An 18,046-nucleotide genomic window follows, 5' to 3' on the forward strand; every position below is an offset into this window, starting at 1 on the left:
CAGACTTTGCAAATACTTCTTTATTCACGCCCAAATTTCTCTGGGATATGTCAGGACATCACATTAACCTGAACAAGCCAAGGAGATCTCATTCCCTATTCAAGATTCCATGTACTCATGGTGTTCAACTGAACTGACCATACAAGTTAAATTAGGTAATGCGCTACCCAAAATATAAATGTTACACCAAATAGACATTTCTCCCTTTGGTTTCACACAGAAGTTTAAGTTATAAAATATGGGTTTTATTATACTTTATCTTGTATTCTTTTCTACCACGGTTCTATCCAGATCAGTTCCTCCATATCTCTGCTCGAAGTCTGATCCCTTTTACAACTTTTTAAACAGTTCCTATATGGGGTAGGGTTGACTTTAATAGCTTCAGAGCTCTAACTCTGAGTTCAGGTGTCACATAAACACCTGAAGTTTCTGGGAATGACTAGGTTATATACTAACAGGTCAGTATCTCAGAATTTAGAAATAACAGTTACATCTCCTAAATATATGTGACTGCTGTAAGAGCTTACAATATAGGACCCTTTACAATAGGTCTCAACCTGATAACCCATGCTCTCGACTTCAATTCACCAAGTTTTTATATTATAGTTAGTCCATATGAGTGAGGCATGATAACATTTATCTTTTTGCTTTTGACATTTCATTCAAAATGGAGTCTTTAAGGTTCATTCACCTAGTTGCATGCCTCACAACTTCATTCTTTCTGGTGGCAGGTCAGTAGTCCATGGTAAGTATACACCTGTTCTATCTTCCATTCCTCAGTCATTATACCCTTAGGTCACTTCCATCCATTGCGAATCACAAATACTGCCGCCATAAAACACAAGTGTGCAAATGTCCATTTGAATCCCCACACTCAACAACTCCACGTATATATTAAGCAACACGGTTTCAGGATTATATGGCAACCCACCCCTGACCTCCTATGGAACCACCACACTGCCCTCCAAGAGGCTGCAGCTCTCAGCTTCCCTACCACCAGTGAATAGGTACATCTCTTTCCACATTTCCTCTAGCACTTGTTTCTCTCTTTTTTTTTGTTTTTGTATGTTATATGGCAGGGTCACATTTAATTATTTTTCCATGTGAGTACCCCATTGTTGCAGCACCATTTGTTGAATTTTTGTTTGTTTTGCTTGTTTGTTTTTTTGCGGGGGAGGTGCATGGACCGGGAATCAAACCAGGTCTCCTATGTGGCAGGTGATCTCTCTCTTCATTTTTTAAACAGTTTCATGTACACATGATACAATCCAACCTAAGTAAATAGACATGCCATCACCACCATAATCTATATGAATACCTTCCTTTTTCTTCCAAAAAGAATCCATACCCATCCCCTATACCCACCCCCACCTGTTGACATTTACTTTCGGCATACATAATGCCTTTGTTACATTCATTGAAAGCATATTGCAATGTTACTGTTGACCTTAGTCCCTAGCATGAATTGATTGTACTTTTTCCTTACACCATCCATTTTCAACACCTTGCAATGTTGACTTTTATTTGTTCTCCCTAAAGCAAAAACATTTTTATATTTGTACATTTAATCACCATCGTTGTCCACTCTAGACATTCCTAAATTGTACCTTTTCTGTGTTTATCTTCTATCTTTACTTCTGGTTTCACACATCCCACAGCCCTTCTCCCTCAATCCTACTCACTTCCTGCTTCATTCAATACTTACATTATTGTCCTACAATTAGGTAGTATTATGCTATCCATTTCTGAATTTTTACAATCAGTCCTGTCACGCAATATGTAGTCCATGCCACCAAATGCCCACTCTCTACCCAATGTTAATTTCCTAATAACCTGTATTCTTAACTTCAACTTTCAAAGTTCACTCATTAATATTCGTTCATCCTAGTGAGACCATACAGTATTTCTCCTTTTGTTTCTAGCTAATTTTACTCAGCATAATGTCCTCAAGATTCATCCATGTTGTCACATGCTTCATGACTTTATTCTGTCTTACAGCTGTGTAATATCCCATCATTTGTATATACCACAGCTTGTTTAGCCACTCATCTCTTGATGGGAATTTGGACTCTTTCCATCCCTTGGCAAACACAAACAATGTTACTATAAATATTGGTGTACAAACGTTCATTTGTGTCCTTGCCTTCAGTTCCTTTGAATATGTACCTAGCAATGAGATTGCTGACTCATATGGCAATTCTATACGTACCTTCCTGGGAACTCCAAAACTGTCTTCCAGAGTGGTTGTACCATTTTACATTCCAACCAGTGTGCCTCTTTCTTCACATCCTCTCCAGCACTTGTCATTTTCTGTTTTTATTTTTTATTTTTTTGATACATGCCATTGCCATTTGTATTTCCTCTTTCAAGAAGTGTCTGTCCATGTATTTTGTCCATTTTTTAATTGGGCTGTTTGTCTTTTTGTTGTTGAGTTGAAGAATCTCTTTATATATTCTGGATACTAAACTCTTATCTGATCTGTGGTTTCAAAATGCTGTCTCCCATTGCATAGGCTGTCTTTTTTACTTTTCTGACAATGCTGTTTGGTGCACAAAAGTATTTAATTTTGAGGTGATCCCATTGATCTATTTCTCTTTTTAATGTTTGGGCTTTGGGTGTAAGGTCTTGGAAACCACTTCCTATTACAAGATTTATAAGATATTTTCTTCTAAAAGTTTTATGGTATTAGCTCTAATGTTTAGATCTTTGATTTATTTTTAATTAAGTTTTGTATATGATGTGAAATATGGGTCCTCTTTCATTCCTTTGCATATGGATATCCAATTCTACAAACACCGTTTATTGAGGAGGCTACTCTGTCCCAGATGGGTTGGCTTGACTGCTTCATCAAATCTCAGTTGTCCAAAGATGATAGGATCTATTTCTGAACACTCAATTCAATTCCATTGGTCAGTATATCTATCTTTATGCCAGTATCATCCTGTTTTGACCCCTGCAATGTCATAATATGCTTTAAAGTCAGGAAGTGTGAGACCTCTTACTTCATTTTTCTTTTTCAAAATATTTTTAGCTATTTGGGGCACACTGCACTTCCAAATAAATTTGATTTTTGATTTTTCTATTTCTTCAAGGTAAGTTGTTGGGGTTTTAATTGGTATTGCATTGAATCTATAAGTCAGTTTGGTTAGAATTGACATCTTAACTATATTTGGTCTTCCAATCCATGAACATGTATACTTTTTAATTTATTTTGGTCTACCATGATTTCTTTTAGCAATTTCTCATAGTTTCCTGTGTATAGGTATTTTATATCCTTATTTAAATTTATTCCTAAATATTTTATTCTTTTGTTTACTATTGTAAATGGGATTTTTTTCTTGATTTCCTCTTCAGATCACTAATCACTAGCATATAAAAACATTACTGATTTGGGGCATTAATCTTGTACCCTGTCACTTTGCTGTACTCATTTATTAGTAACTTTGCTGTAGATTTTTTGGGATTTTCAGCATATAGTATCATGTCACCTGCAAACAGTGATTTCAACATATAGTATCGTGTCACTTGCAAACAGTGAGAATTTTACTTCTTCCTTTCCAATTCTGATGTCATTCATTTCTTTTTCTTGTCTGACTGCTCTGGCTAGAACTTCCAGCACGATGTTGGATAACAATGGTGACAGTGGGCATCCTTGTCTTGTTCCTGATCTTGGAGGGAAAGATTTCATTCTTTCTCAATTAAGAATGATGTTAGCTGTGGGTTTTTCATATAGTCCTTTTTTTATCATGTTGAAAAAGTTCCCTTCTATTCCTATCTTTTGAAGTGTTTTCATCAAGAAAGGATGTTAAATTTTGTCAAATGCCTTTTCTGCATCATTTGAGATAATCATGTGTTTATCCACTTTGATTTGTTGATATAGTGTGTTATATTAATTTATTTTCTTATGTGGCCCAGCCTTGCATACCTGGAATAAATCCCACTTGTTCATGTTGAATAATTCTTTTACTGTGCTGCTGGATTCAATTTGCAAGTGTTTTGTTAAGGATTTTTACATCTATATTCATTTAAAGAATTGGTCTATAATTTTTTTTTTGGAGTATCTTTGTCTGGCTTTGGTATTAGGGTGATGTTGGTTTCATAGAATGAGTAAAGTAGTGTTCCCTCCTCTTCAATTTTTTTTTGAGTTGAGCAGGATTGGTACTAATTCTTTCCAGAGTGTTTGGTAGAATTAACATGTAAAGTCAGCTGGTCCAGGACTTCATTTTTTGGGGAACTTCTTGATGACTGAATCAATCTCCTTTCATTATGTTGTGATGCCATCTATTTCTTCTTGAGTCAATTTTATTTGTTCACGCCTTTCTAAGAAGTTGTTCATTTTCATCTATGTATCCAGTTTACCAGCATATAGTTTCTCATAGTGTCTGTGGTAGTTAGGTTCAAGCATCAACTTGGCAACATGATGGTGTTTAGTTCTGTTGCTGTGGATTTGAATCATTAGCTGTGAAACTCATCTATGGCTGATTACATCTGCAGTCTCTAAGGGGAGTGCCTTCCTCAATGAGTGTCTAGTTCTGTTGCTGTGAATTTGAATCATTAGCTGTGAAACTCATCTATGGCTGATTACATCTGCAGTCTCTAAGGGGAGTGCCTTCCTCAATGAGTGATGTTTAATTTAATTCATGGAAGCTTAAAAGAGAGAACTCAATGAAGCACTGCCCAAGCAGCTCAGCATGTCTTATCTTAGCACTCACAGCTCAGCCAAGACCTTTGGAGATGCAGAAAGGAATCACCCCAGGAAAAGCTGTTGGAACCCAGAAGCCTGGAGAAAAGGCCAGCAGAGATCGCCTTGTGCCCTCCCATGTTAAAGAGAACCTCAAATGAAAGTTAGCTCCCAGAAATGGGATTTATATCAAAACATGGCTTTTCCTAGGGAGCATACTTCCTTTCAAACCAGCACATTCCACCCTCTGGCCCCTAAAAAAGACATGTTTCTCCCGCATGCAAAATACATTAATTTCATAACAATATCAGAAACCTTAAACCTTTCAGTAGCAATACAAATGAAGTACAAAATTAGAGACAGTATAAAATCTCATCAAGTCGGTTACAGGCATGATCTGTCCTAAGGCAAAATTCTCTCCATTTGCTCTGGACCTTTGAAAACTCATAACAAGTTATTTGCTGCCAAAATACAAAGGAGGAACTATTATAAGATACATATACATATTTCCATAGGGAGGAAGGAACAAAGGGGTCACTGGACCCATACAGTTTCAAAAACCTTCATGGCAAAGTCCATTAGATTTCAAAGTCTGAGAGTCATTTATCCTCAGGACTTTAGAAAGCAGCAGTCCCACCCTTTCCAAATGCCTACACCTGCCTCTCTCTGAATGCAACCTTGGGGGAAACTGGGGAGACCACCTTTCTCTCGGCTTCACCCTCTCCAAGCATTGGGGCCACACCCGAGCTCTCTGCCATCTCCGGGACACACGCTCAACCCCTCCACGTGATGGCAGCCAGGCTCTCCCCAAACCCCAAGGAATGTGCTTCACCTTCTCCAAGGCCTGAGGCAGCATGACTCTTCTACTGCAATGAAGTGGAAGGCCCATCCTCTGCCTTTGGGGCAAACTCACCCTATCCATGGGCTTGGGTGGGTCCGGTCTCCTGGCCCGAGGCTTCTTGACTTCAGATCTCAGCCTCCACGGTTTTGCCTCTGAAGTTATTTTTCCTCCAATGTGTCCCTTCTCTGAACCCCTCAGTCCAGACTGGCAGCAGCTCTGTCTATACAGGTCCCACAGCACTGTCATTGGCTTTCTATGCAATAGCCTTGAATCATGCCCATCAGACATAAGGAGTTTCCACAAATCCTTCCTGGATAACTCTATGTCCGATCCTGACTTTCTCTGAAATGGCTGGCTGGTTCCACATTTGTTTAAATCCACACACAGGGCTCTATTCTCTGGGGTCTCCTTTCCTGGAAGCCCAGAATTTTCTAGGACATCAATTCCTGGTTTCTTTGTACTCAAGAGTTCAGTTTTCAGCTTATCTCTCTCTCCTCTCACATTTCACTATAAGCTGCAAGGAGAAACCAGACTGCCCTTTTGACATTTAATTTGTAGATCTCTAAAGTAAATCCTAAATATCCAAGTTCATGGCTTTTACAATCTGCCTTCCAGCCAAAGTCACTAGTCAATTTTGCCAGATTATCTGCTATTTTAAAACAAGGATCACCTTCCTTCCAGTCTTTAATAACACCTGCCTCATTTCTGTCTAGAACCTGGTCAGAGGTATCTTTAGAGTCCATATTTCTACCAACAGTCTCTCCAAAGCATTCTAGGCCTTCTCTATCAAGCTTCTCACAACTCCTCCAGATTCTTCCCTTTATCCATTTAAAAAGCTGCTCCAACATGTTTGGCATTTGAAAACTGCAACAGCAGCACCCCACTCTTGGTACCAAAATCTGTTCTAGTTTGCTAGCTGCTGGAATGCAATATACCAGAAACAAATTCCCCTTTTAACAAGGGGAATTTGATGAGTTGCTAGTTTACAGTCCTAAGGCTGAGAAAATGCCCCAATTAAAACAAGTCTATAGAAATGTCCAATCAAAGGCATCCAAGGAAAGATAGCTTGGTTCAAGAAGGCCAATGAAGTTCAGGGTCTCTCTCTTAGGTTAGAAGGCACATGGTGAACACAGTCAGGGTGTCTCTCTCAGCTGGAAGGGCACATGGTGAATACAGCATCATCTGCTAGCTTTCTCTCCTGGCTTCCGGTTTCATGAAGCTCCCGGGAGGCATTTTCCCTCTTCATCTCCAAAGGTCACTGGCTGGTGGACTCTCTGCTTCATAATGTTGTCTCTCTGCTCTCTCCGAATCTCTCATTCTCCAAAATATTTCCTCTTTTATAGGACTTCAGAAACCAATCAAGACCCACCCAAATGGGTGGAGACATGTCATCCCCTAATCCAGTTTAACAACCATTCTTGACTAAATCACATCACCTAGGGAGATGATCTCATTACAGTTTCAAACATACAGTATTGAATAGAGATTATTCTACCTTTATGAAATGGGATTTATATCAAAACATGGCTTTTCTTAGGGGGCATACTTCCTTTCAAACCAGCACACTTTCCTTTGGAGAACTATACATTTCTGTGGTAGTTAGATTCAGGTGTCAACTTGGCCGGGTGAAGGTGCCTAGTTCTATTGCTGTGGACATGAACCAATGGCATGTGAACTTCATCTGTTATTGATTACATCTACAGTCAGCTAGGAGGCATGCCTGCTGCAATGTTTGATTTAATTGGCTGGTGCTTAAATGAGCGACTCAATGTAGTACAACAAAAGCAGTTCAGCATACCTCATCTCAGCACTTGCAGCTCAGTCCAGACCTTTGGAGATGCAGGAAGAAATCACCCCAGGGAAAGTTGTTGGAACCCAGAGGCCTAGAGAGAAGGCCAGCAGAGATCACCCTGTGTCTTCCCACAAAAGAAAGAACCTCAGTTGAAAGTTAGCTGCCTTTCCTCTGAAGAACTAATGAAATAAATCCCCTTTTATTAAAATCCAATCCATCTCTGATGTGTTGCATTCTGGCAGCTGGCAAACTAGAACAATTTCTAACTAAATAAATCCCCTATTATTAAAATCCAATCCATCTCTGGTGTGTTGCATTCTGGTAGCTTTGGCAGACTGGAACAATGTCCTCTCATTACCTCTTTTATTTCTGCAGGGTCAGTGATTGTGTCTCCTCTTCTATTTCTAATTTTATTTATTTGCATCCTCTCTCTTTTTTTTTGGCCAAATTAGCAAAGAGTCCATCCATTTTATTGATTTTCTCAAAGAACTGATTCCTGGTTTTGTTAATTTTCTTGATTGTTCTCATGTTCTCAATTTCATTTATTTCTGCTCTAATCCTCATTATTTCTTTCCTTTTTTTCCCCCTTTGGGATTAGTTTGCTGCTTTTTCTCTAGTTCTTCCAAATGAACAGTTAATTCCTTGCTTTTTTTTTAAATATAGGCATTTAAGGCAACAAATTTCCTTCTGAGAACCACCTTTACTGCATCTCATAAATTTTCATATATTGTATTTTCTTTTTCACTTGCCTTGAGATATTTGCTGATTTCCCATAATTTCTTCCTTGAACCACTGGTTGTTTAAGAGTGTGTTGTTTAGCACCCATATATTCATGAATTTTCTGCCCCTCTCCCTGTTATTGATTTTCAAACTTCATTCCATTATGATCTGAGAAAATGTTTTGCATGATTTCAATCTTTTTAAATTTATTGAGAATTGCTTCGTAACCCAACAATCCTTGGGAATGATCTGTGATCACTTGAGAAGAATGCGTATCATGCTATTGCAGGGTGTAATGTTCTCTAAATGTCTGTTAAATCTAGTTCACTTACCATATTATTCAACATCTCTTTTTCTTTATTGATTTTCCTTCAAAAGTTTTTATCCATCAATGAGTGCAGGGAATTGAGTTTTTATACATTGATTGGAGAGGTGTCTACTGCACCCTTCATTATTGTCAGTGTTTGCCTCATGTATTTTGGAGCACTCTTACTCAGTGCCTAAATATGTGTGGTTGTTATGTCTTCCTGTTGAATTGGTCCTTTTATTTATACATATTGTCCTTCTTCCTTGTCTCTTTTAATTGTTTTACATTTGAAGTCTACTTTGTCAGATATCAGTATAGATATTTCTGCTCCTTTCTGATTGTTTTTTGTATGAAATATCTTCTCCTAACCATTCACTTTCAAAGTATTTTGTCCTTGGGTCTAAAGTGAACCTCCTTTAGATAGCATATAGATGAACCCTGTTTTCCTGTTTTTTTTTTAAACCTATTCTGCCAGTCTATGTCTTTTGATTGAATAATTTAATCCATTAACATTGACTACTTTACTGTAAAGGCAGTACTTTCTTCTACCACTTTGTATTTTACTTTTTTTCTCTTTTCACCTTTACCTGTAGTCTTCATTTCTACACTCATCTCCAGATGTCTCTCTTCTGTCTTTTCATATCTGCCTTTAGTTCTCCCTTTACAATTTCTTGCAGAGCTGGTCTCTCAGTCACAAATTCTCCTAGTGATTATTTGTCTGAAAATATTTAAATCTTCTCCTCATTTTTGAAGGATAGTTTTTCTGGGTATAAAATTCTTGGTTGGCAGTTTTTCTATTTTAGAATTTTAAATATATCACACCACTGCCTTCTCACTTCCATGGATTCTTGCTGAGCTATCCACACATATTCTGATTGAGTTTCCCTTACATGTGATGGAATGTTTTTCTCTTGCTGTTTTCAAAATTCTCTGTCTTTGACATTTGACAATCTGATTAATAAGTGTCTTAGAGTATTCTATTTGGATCTATTCTGTTTTGGGTATGCTACACTTCTTAGATCTGCAATTTTATGCCTTTCATAAGAGGTGGGCAATTTTCAGTGCTTATTTCTTCTAGTAGTCTTTTTCCTCCTTTTCCCTTCTCTTCCCCTTCTGGGACACCCACAACATGCATATTCATGTGCTTCACATTGGCATTCAATTCCCTCAACCCTACTCATATTTTTCTATTCTTTTCCCTATATTTTATTTTGTGTGTCATATTTCAGATGTACAGTCCTCTAGTTCATGAATCCTTTCTTCTGTCTCCTCAAATCTTTTGTTTTAGGTTTCCATTGCTTTTTTCCCCATCTTTTGTGTTGTGCCTTTCATCCCTATAAGTTTTGCAATTTGTTTTTTCAAGCTTTTGAGTAATTGTTGTTACCCAATTTCTTTTTTAATATCCTCTCACACTGTTGATTTGATTTTTGATGAGATATTCCATGTCAGTTCAAATATCCTGAACTAGTTGTTTCAACTCCTATATCTTATTTGAAGTGTTAATTTGTTCCTTTGACTGGGCCATAGCTTTGATTTTCCCAGTATACCTCATTGTTTTTACTGATGTCTAGGCATTTGCTTTCCTTAATTAGGTTATTCTTTTGTAGATTGTTTTCACTCTTTTATCTTGGATTTTCTTGCTGGATGGCTTTGTTCTTTATCTGTTCTTTGACATTCAGTTCAACTTATTCTAAACCTCTAGCATAGGTTGTGTTTAACTGATCAGAACTTTTCAGCTCTTTTTTATCTATTTTTGCCCTGCCTTTATGGAGTCCTTTTTTTTTTTTTTTGAGGAAGGTCTCCTCAGGTATTATAGACCCCATTCAGATTTTCCTATTGATAGACCTGAAAGTAATTATGCTTTGTCTCTCAGACAAGTTTTAGTTCTGCCCTTGTCTAAGGCAGTGTTCAAGCCTGAGAGTGTTTAAGATCTATCTAATGAGCTATTTAAGAAGTAAAAAAGAAAAAAAGCTTTTCAGAGCCAAACACCCACTCCTTGGGTTTGTTGAACAAGAGCTTGAATTGGGTCAATGGCTGTATGTATCTTCTGGCTCTATGTATCCCCTTTTCTTGAGATTCAGCCCTTTTCCAGTATTTTGTGCTGACCATCTCAGAAAGTCTCTTCTATTTTTTTCCCATCATCCCCATTCTCTTTCTGCTGGGGCAAAAACTCCCAGTTCCCTTAGTACTTATTCCAGGTTTATCTGTGCTGGGAGCCTGTTTCCAGTACTCAGAATTTGTTAATTACACAATTAGATCTTGAATGAGCTAAATCCTTGTTGTTAGTAAACTCTGCTTCTTTTCCCCTTGAGAACAAGCCTCCTATGCCCATGGGGTGTTGCACTGGCCTCTATGGCTAAGGAGACTTACAGTTCTGCATGGGATCTCAACTTATCCACCTGGTCTAGACTGTTGTGTGCTGTGGTCTGGTCACTGATGTTCCCCTAGCAGTTGTTCTGTACCATTCCTGGCTATTTACAAACTGTTCTGGAGGACAAACTAAATTCCATACCTCACTTTATTCTTAGTTACTATTTTGAATGGATTTTTTCCTTAATTATCTCCTCAGTTATGCCATTACTTGTTTATAGAAACATTACTTATTTTTGCATATTAATCTTATATCCTGCCACTTCATTGAATTTGTTTATTTGGTCAAGAAGCTCTGTCATAGATTTCTCAGGATTTTTCAAGTACAGTATCATGCCATCTGCAAATAATGAAAGTTGTACTTCTTGTTTTCCAATTTGGGTGCTTTTTATCTCTTTTCACTGCCTGATTGCGCCAGCTAGGACTTCTAGTACAAAGTTGAATAGCAGTAGTGACAGAGGGCATCCCTGTCTCATTCACAACCATATGGGAAAGGCTTTCAGTCTCTTATCATTGAGTATGATGCTTACTATAGGTTTTTCATATATGTCCTTTATCATATTGAGAATATTTCCTTTGATCTCTACCTTTAGAAGTGTGTTCATTAGAGAAGGATATTGAATTTTGTTGAATGCTTTTTTCAGTCAAGATTACCATGTTTGTTTTTTTTTTCCCTTTTATTTGTTAATGTGCTGTATTGCATTTATTGATTTTCTTGTATTGGACTACCCTTGCATTTCTGGTATAAACCTCCTTGGTTTTGGTGTATAATTCCTTTAATGTGCCATTGGATTCTACTTGCTAGTACTTTATTGAGAATTTTTGCATCTATATTCATTAGGGAGATTAGCCTGTAGTTTTCCTTTTTTAGTCTTTACCTAGTTTTGGCACAAGAGTGATGTTAGCTTCATAAAATGAGTTAGACAGTATTCTTTTTCCCTCAATTTTTTTGTAGTGTTTGAGGAGATTGGTGCTAGTTCCTTTTGGAATGTTTGATAAAATTTCCCTGTAAAGCCATCAGGCCCTGGGCTTTTCTTTGCAGGAAGATTTTTGATGACTGATTAAATCTTTTTACTTGTGATTAGTTGCCTAGATCTTTAATTTCTTCATAAGTCAGTGTAACTCATTTATGTCTTTCTAGGAATCTGGCCATTTCATAGAAGTTGTCTAGTTTGTTGGTAATAATTGTTCATAGCATACTCTCATGATATTTTTATTTCTTCAGGGTCTGTGGTAATGACCCCCTTCTCATTTCTGATTTTGTTTATTTTCATCTTCTCTTTTTTTTCTTTGTCAGCCTAGCTAGGGATCCATTATTTTATTGATTTTATCAAAGGACCAACTTCTGTTTTTTTTTATTTTTTATTTATTTCTATTCTTTTTTTTCCCTCTAAAACATTTTCTTCTACTTTAATCTTTGTTATTTCTCTTATTCTATTTGCTTTGGGGTTAGTTTGCTATTCTTTCTCTAGTTCCCCCAGGTGAACTGAGAAGTCCTTGATTTTTGCTCTTTTTTTAAAATATAGGTATTTAGGACAATAAATTTCATTCTCAGCACTGACTTTAAGCATCCCATAAGTTCTGATATGACATGTTCTAATTTTCATCTGTCTCCAGATTTTTACCAATTTCTCTAGCAATTTCCTCTGACCTACTTTTCCTTTAGGAGTGCATTATTTAATTTTCTTGTATTTGTGAAAGTTCTGGTTCTTTAGTGGTTAATGATTTCCAGCTTCATTCCGTTGTGATCAGAGAAAGTGCTTTGAATGATTTCAAACCTTTTAAATTTATAGAGACCTGTTTTGTGCCTCAGCATACGATATATCCCGGAGAATGTTCAATGGACACTAGAGAAGAATGTATATCCAGTTGTTTGGGGGTTCAGCAATCTTTATGAGTCTGTTAAGCTTAATTCATTTATAAAATTATTTAAGTTTTCTATTTCCTTGTTGATCATCTGGTTGTTCTATCTATAAAAGAGAGAGTTGTATTAAAGTCTCCCGCTATTATTATTGAAATATCTATTGCCCTCTTCAGTTTTGCCAATGTTCGCCTCATGTATTTGGAGCTACTTGATTGGGAGCATAAACATATCTGATTGATATTTCTCCTTGGTGAATTATTCCTTTTAATAACATAAAGTGTCCTTCATTTTCTCTTATGACTTCTTTAAAGTCTATTTTGTCTGATATTAATATAGTTATTTCTGCTTTCTTTTGGTTACAACTTCCCAAAACATCTTTTTCCATCTCTTCACTTTAAATCAATTTGTATCCTTTGGCCTAAGATGAATCTTGTAAGCACCATAAAGTTGGGGCATATTTCTTAATTGATTCTGCCAATCTGTATCTTTTCATTGGTGAGTATAGTCCATTAACATTCAAAGTTATTACTGTAAAGGCATTTTTAAAATCTACTTTCTTATCCTTTGGATTTCATTTGTCAGATATATCTATTCTTTTCCCTCTTTCTATTTTCATCCTTTAAGTTACCCTTACTGGTACTCTTGAATTTTGTGCCCTCCTCCAGGCCTCCCTGCCCTGTATTTTTTTCAGCTGATAAAACTACCTTTAGTATTTCTTCTAAGGTTGAGCTCTTGCTGACAAATTCTCTCAGCTTTTGTCTGTCATTGGAAATTTTAATCATGCCCTCACTTTAGAAGCACAATTTGGTTGGGCACAGAATTCTTGGCTGGAAGTCTTTCTCTTTCAGGATCTTAAATACCTCATACCACTTCATGCTACAGTGGTGCCTGTGGAGTAGTCCAAATTCAGTCTTATGTGGTTTCCTTTTATTGTGGTAGATTGCTTTTCTCTTGCCGCTTTTTAGATTTTCTTTTCTTTTTAACATTTGACAGACTGATTAGTATGTTCTTGAAGTAGACCTATTTGAATTTATTCTGTTTGGGGTTTGCTGGGCTTCTTTGATTTGCATATTTATGTCTTTTATAAGAGTTGGGAAGTTTTCCCCCATTATCTCCTCAACTACTATTCCTAACCCTTTAATTTTATCTTCTCCTTCTGGGACACCAATGATTCTTATATTTTTGCACTTTTTGTTATCTATCAATTCTCTGAGATCCAATTCACATTTTTCTCATTTATTTTGCCATTTTTTTCTTTTGTACATTTGGAACCAATTGTCCTGTCCTCTGGGCTGCTTATTCTTTCTTCTGCTCTTCAAATCTACTGTTGTGTCTGTCTAGCATATTTTTATTTGATCTGCAGTAACTTTCATCTCTGTGATATCTGCTATGTTTTTATTTGTTCTTTCAAATTCTTCTTTATGGTTTTCTAGTGTTTTCTTAATCTCCTTTATGTCATTAGCCAATCCAGTGAATTTATTTAGTAGAGTTTCATGAAGACCTTTGATTAGTGATTCCAAAGCCTGTGTCTATTCTGGTATTGTAATTTGGACATTAGGTTGGGCAGTATCTGAGTGCTTCTTCATATGCTTTGTGATTATCTGTTGACTTCAAGGTATTTAATTATCTTGATAGGGTTAGTTTGGTAAGGTTTTGTATTTGTAGGACGATCATGGGGCAAGGTGCAGGTTGTGGGGCAGTGATACAGTGGTGGGGCATGGGGCATGGGTGTTATACTGGTGTTTGGGGATATGGGGTACAGGCCATAGATTTGTGGGAGTGTGGCACAAGGGCTATGGGACAAGATGTAGCTCAGAAAGGTTTCAGAGTACAGGGACAGGGTACAGGATGGGGAACAGGGAGGCAGGGTGTCACAGAACGCAGATCGTGGGGGTTATGCTGGTGCACAGGGTGCAGTTGAACAGAGTGCAAGTGCATGGAGGCAGGTGCATTAGCACAGCATGGGTGCTCATGTTGTGGGAATCCTGGTCTGGGATTCAAGGAATGGGAATTGGAGCAGAGTGGGGGTGGTGGTGTGCATGTATCCAGTTGTGGGGCGGGCAGGCAGGGTACAGACATGCATGTGTATACATGCAGGGTGAGTGGAATGGAGTTGTTTTGTGTGCTGGGGGGCATGGCTTATGTGTGCTGGTGTGGGTTTGTGGATTACTGAGGGATGGGGTGGGGTCCTTTGGGCACAGGGTGATGTGGTTCAAGTGCATGGGGCACGGGTGGGGTGTGGCGCATGAGGGTGCATGTTTGTTGGGCATTCAAGGAGTGTGGCTTGGCTTACTTCTTCATCCCCTTCTGCCTGTCGGTGCAGTCCTGAGGGCTCCAGGCCCATGCTTGGAAAAGCATACGTTAGGCTCCTTGTATTAGCTGTGTGGTCTTTCATTCTCTGTACTTTAATTCCTCGGTGTTTTCATCCAAGATCTCCCTGTGTGGTGTAGAAGACCCTCTCAGGTCATTTGAACCTTGGAATCGCTGTCCCAGTCATTTTTCTGTCACTTCTCTAGCTGTTCCTTGTAGCAGGGTTGAACTTGGCCTATCCTATTCTGCTATCTTCCCACTTTCCATAATAATGATGCTTTAATGAGAAGACTTATATCAGGAATATTAGAGGACTTTGGCTTCTTCAACAACTCCATAAAACAATGTGTTCTATTGTCTGTTGTCAACCTAACAACAACACCCCTTCTATGGTCTCATAGAACTACATTTCCTGGAATCTAGTTCTCTGAATTCCATTTCCTGCCAATGAGAGACACTCACTGGAAGTAGAAGATCAGTAGAAGCCATTATACTCTGGTGGCACTTGTGGCAGATTATTGAAAGGAAAATGGACTTGAAGTTTGCAGCAGTTCCAGTGGATCTCCTGTAATCAACTGCTTCAGGCTGAGGCAGCTGGACTTAAAATCTACAGCACCTTAAGAGTCATTTGCCTTAGTTCTGCAGGCTGAGATAGTTGGTGGGAGACTCTGGCAGTTTCCTGAGATTTGCAGCATCTTCCTGGCTAGTGTTTGAAAACTATCCATGATGTTACTGTAAGCTGATGTCATTGGTAATGGCTTTCCTCACCTTTGATCCCTCAGCCCTTTCAATATTTAGAAATCTCTACTTCCATATTTTAAAACCCTTCATACTTGGAGTTCAATTTCCTGACCAAACCCTAAATGACACAGATAAAGATAAGCTATTTGTTTTTGTGCCTTTTTAAACAAATGAAGTCATTCAGGTCCATCTTGAAACTTCTAATACTTACTGTGGTTGCATGGAGGTAAGTAAGTTAAATGGAGTCCGGGAAAAGTTAAGTATCTTCTCCCTGTTTACATGTCAAATTTGCCAGGGCAAGGCAAATTGAGACATCACAAAAGAGCCATGAGTTGACTAAGCCTTTATGTTAAGAGTGAAATAACCCGGGCCACGGTGGCTCAGCAGGCAAAAATGCTTGCCTGCCATGCCGGAGGACCCAGGTTCATTTCCCCGTGCCCGCCCATGTAAAAAAAAAAAAAAAAAAAAAGAGTGAAATAACCCAATGGAGTAAATAACATACTGTAATTTACTGTATTATACCTGTTTGAGAGAAGTAAATGGTAAGGAGGCCAAATTAATGTATTTGGTTTAGGGGTTATGATATGCTTTCCCATTTAATATCTCATAATAGCTATACTAGCTCAAGGTCATGTATAGAATCTGAATTATTAATCCTTCTGCTGTGCTCCTCTACTAAAATTCTACTGTTTTATGACTTTTTATTTCCTAGAAGTGCCCCCTACCACAACCATAATTCTCATCCCCTTACCAGTCCCCTCACCCCCACTGTGATAATAAAGATTTGAAAATCCTATTTAATCTTGGAAGGATATTGAATTAAATAAGTGAATTAAATGGTGATGAGTTATAAAGTGATATGAAACAATAGGGGCTTAAAAGTGTTTAAAGACTCTAGAAAATAATAAATGCATGTGGAAAGTCTTGCAATGACCAAAAGTCTCAATATTAATTGAACGGTCTTCAGTAATGACTGTACAATGCTTCATCTGGATAATAAGAAATATAACTATTTAGTGAGGAAGTCTCAGCCAATTTTACACGGTTCTTGAGGGTATTAGTTTTCCATTGCTTCCACAACAATTACCACAGACTTAGTGGCTTAAACAATACAGATTGATTATAGTTCTGTAGATCAGAAGTTCACCATGGTCTCACCAGGCTAAAATCATGGTGTCAGCAGGACTACATTCCTTTCTGGAGGCTCTAGGAATGAATCAGTTTCCTTGCTTATTCAGGTATTGGCAAAATTCAGTTCTTTGTGTCATTTCAGGGACAAGTCTGAGGTCCTTGTTTCCTTGCTGGTGTCACTTAAGGGCTAATCCCAGCTTTTAGAGGCCACATAGATTCCTTGGTTCACACCCCCCATATTAGTTTCCTAGGGCTTCCGTAACAATGTACCACAAACTGGGTGGTCAAAATAACAGAAATCTATTCTCTTACAGTTCTGGATGCCTGAAGTCTGACACTAAGGTGTTAACAACCTCTCTCAAAAGGCTCTAGAGACGAATCCTTCCTTGCCTGTTCCTGGTTTCTATTGGTTGTCATCATCCTTGGCATTCTTTGGCTTGTAGCTACATCACTCCAATCTCTGTCTCCATTTTCATATGGCCTATGTTTCTTTGAGTGTTCTCTGCCTGTCTCCCAATAACAGCAGTCATTGGATTAGGGTCCACCCTAATCCACTGTAATCTCATAGTAACTTGATTACTTTTGTAAGCACTATTTCCAAATAAGGTCACATTCATAAATTCTATGGGTTAAGACTTGAATATATCTTAATAATAATAAGACACAGTTCAACCCATAGTCATCCCTTCCTTGATCTTTAAAGCTACCAATGATGAGTTGAGTCTATTTCTTTCTTCAAGCCTCTCCTCCTTCCTCCACCTCACATGTATAATTCAGCCAGGAAAGATTTTCTACTTTTAAGAACTCATGCTATTTTATTAGGCCTACCTAGATAATCCAGGATAATCACACCATCTCATAATTTGTACCCTTAATCACAAATGCAAAGCCTCTCCTACATATAAGATCTACAGGTTCTGGGAATTAGGACATGGACCTCTTTGGAGGATCATTATTCTTCTCACAATAATTGGGTACTCTGGAATAACTGAGTATAAGGGATATGCCGTATAAATGTATATTTTAGAATGATGTTGGTATTATTTTGATGAGAATGAAATAGAAAACATTTGAAGGTATCACAAGAGAAAAAATGTTATGGGGCAAAAGGGGATTGATGGGACTGGATAATTAGAGCTATACTTTTTGTTTTCAAAAAGGCTTGCCCACTGCTGTGGTGCTAATGTAAATGGTTTTTGGATCAAGTTCTTTTTCTTCTAGTTTAAAGTTCATATATTATGGATATGTCATGATATTTGTGTTGAACTGATAAGATGTTGCAAAACTAT

The 18,046-nt window shown here is 37.8% G+C and overlaps 1 long non-coding RNA gene across 1 annotated transcript in view; it reads right to left on the reverse strand.

Annotated features, from left to right (window-relative positions):
• Positions 1–17,291, reverse strand: part of LOC143690280 (uncharacterized) — a 48,355-nt gene extending 31,064 nt beyond the window's left edge. The window contains exon 1 of the long non-coding RNA XR_013179102.1: positions 17,148–17,291. This is a non-coding gene — a long non-coding RNA (uncharacterized LOC143690280). The remainder of the gene's footprint in view (positions 1–17,147) is intronic.
• Positions 17,292–18,046: the final 755 nt, after the last annotated feature.

This window comes from Tamandua tetradactyla, chromosome 7 (genome assembly GCF_023851605.1).
Source record: "Tamandua tetradactyla isolate mTamTet1 chromosome 7, mTamTet1.pri, whole genome shotgun sequence".
Taxonomy (NCBI): domain Eukaryota; kingdom Metazoa; phylum Chordata; class Mammalia; order Pilosa; family Myrmecophagidae; genus Tamandua; species Tamandua tetradactyla.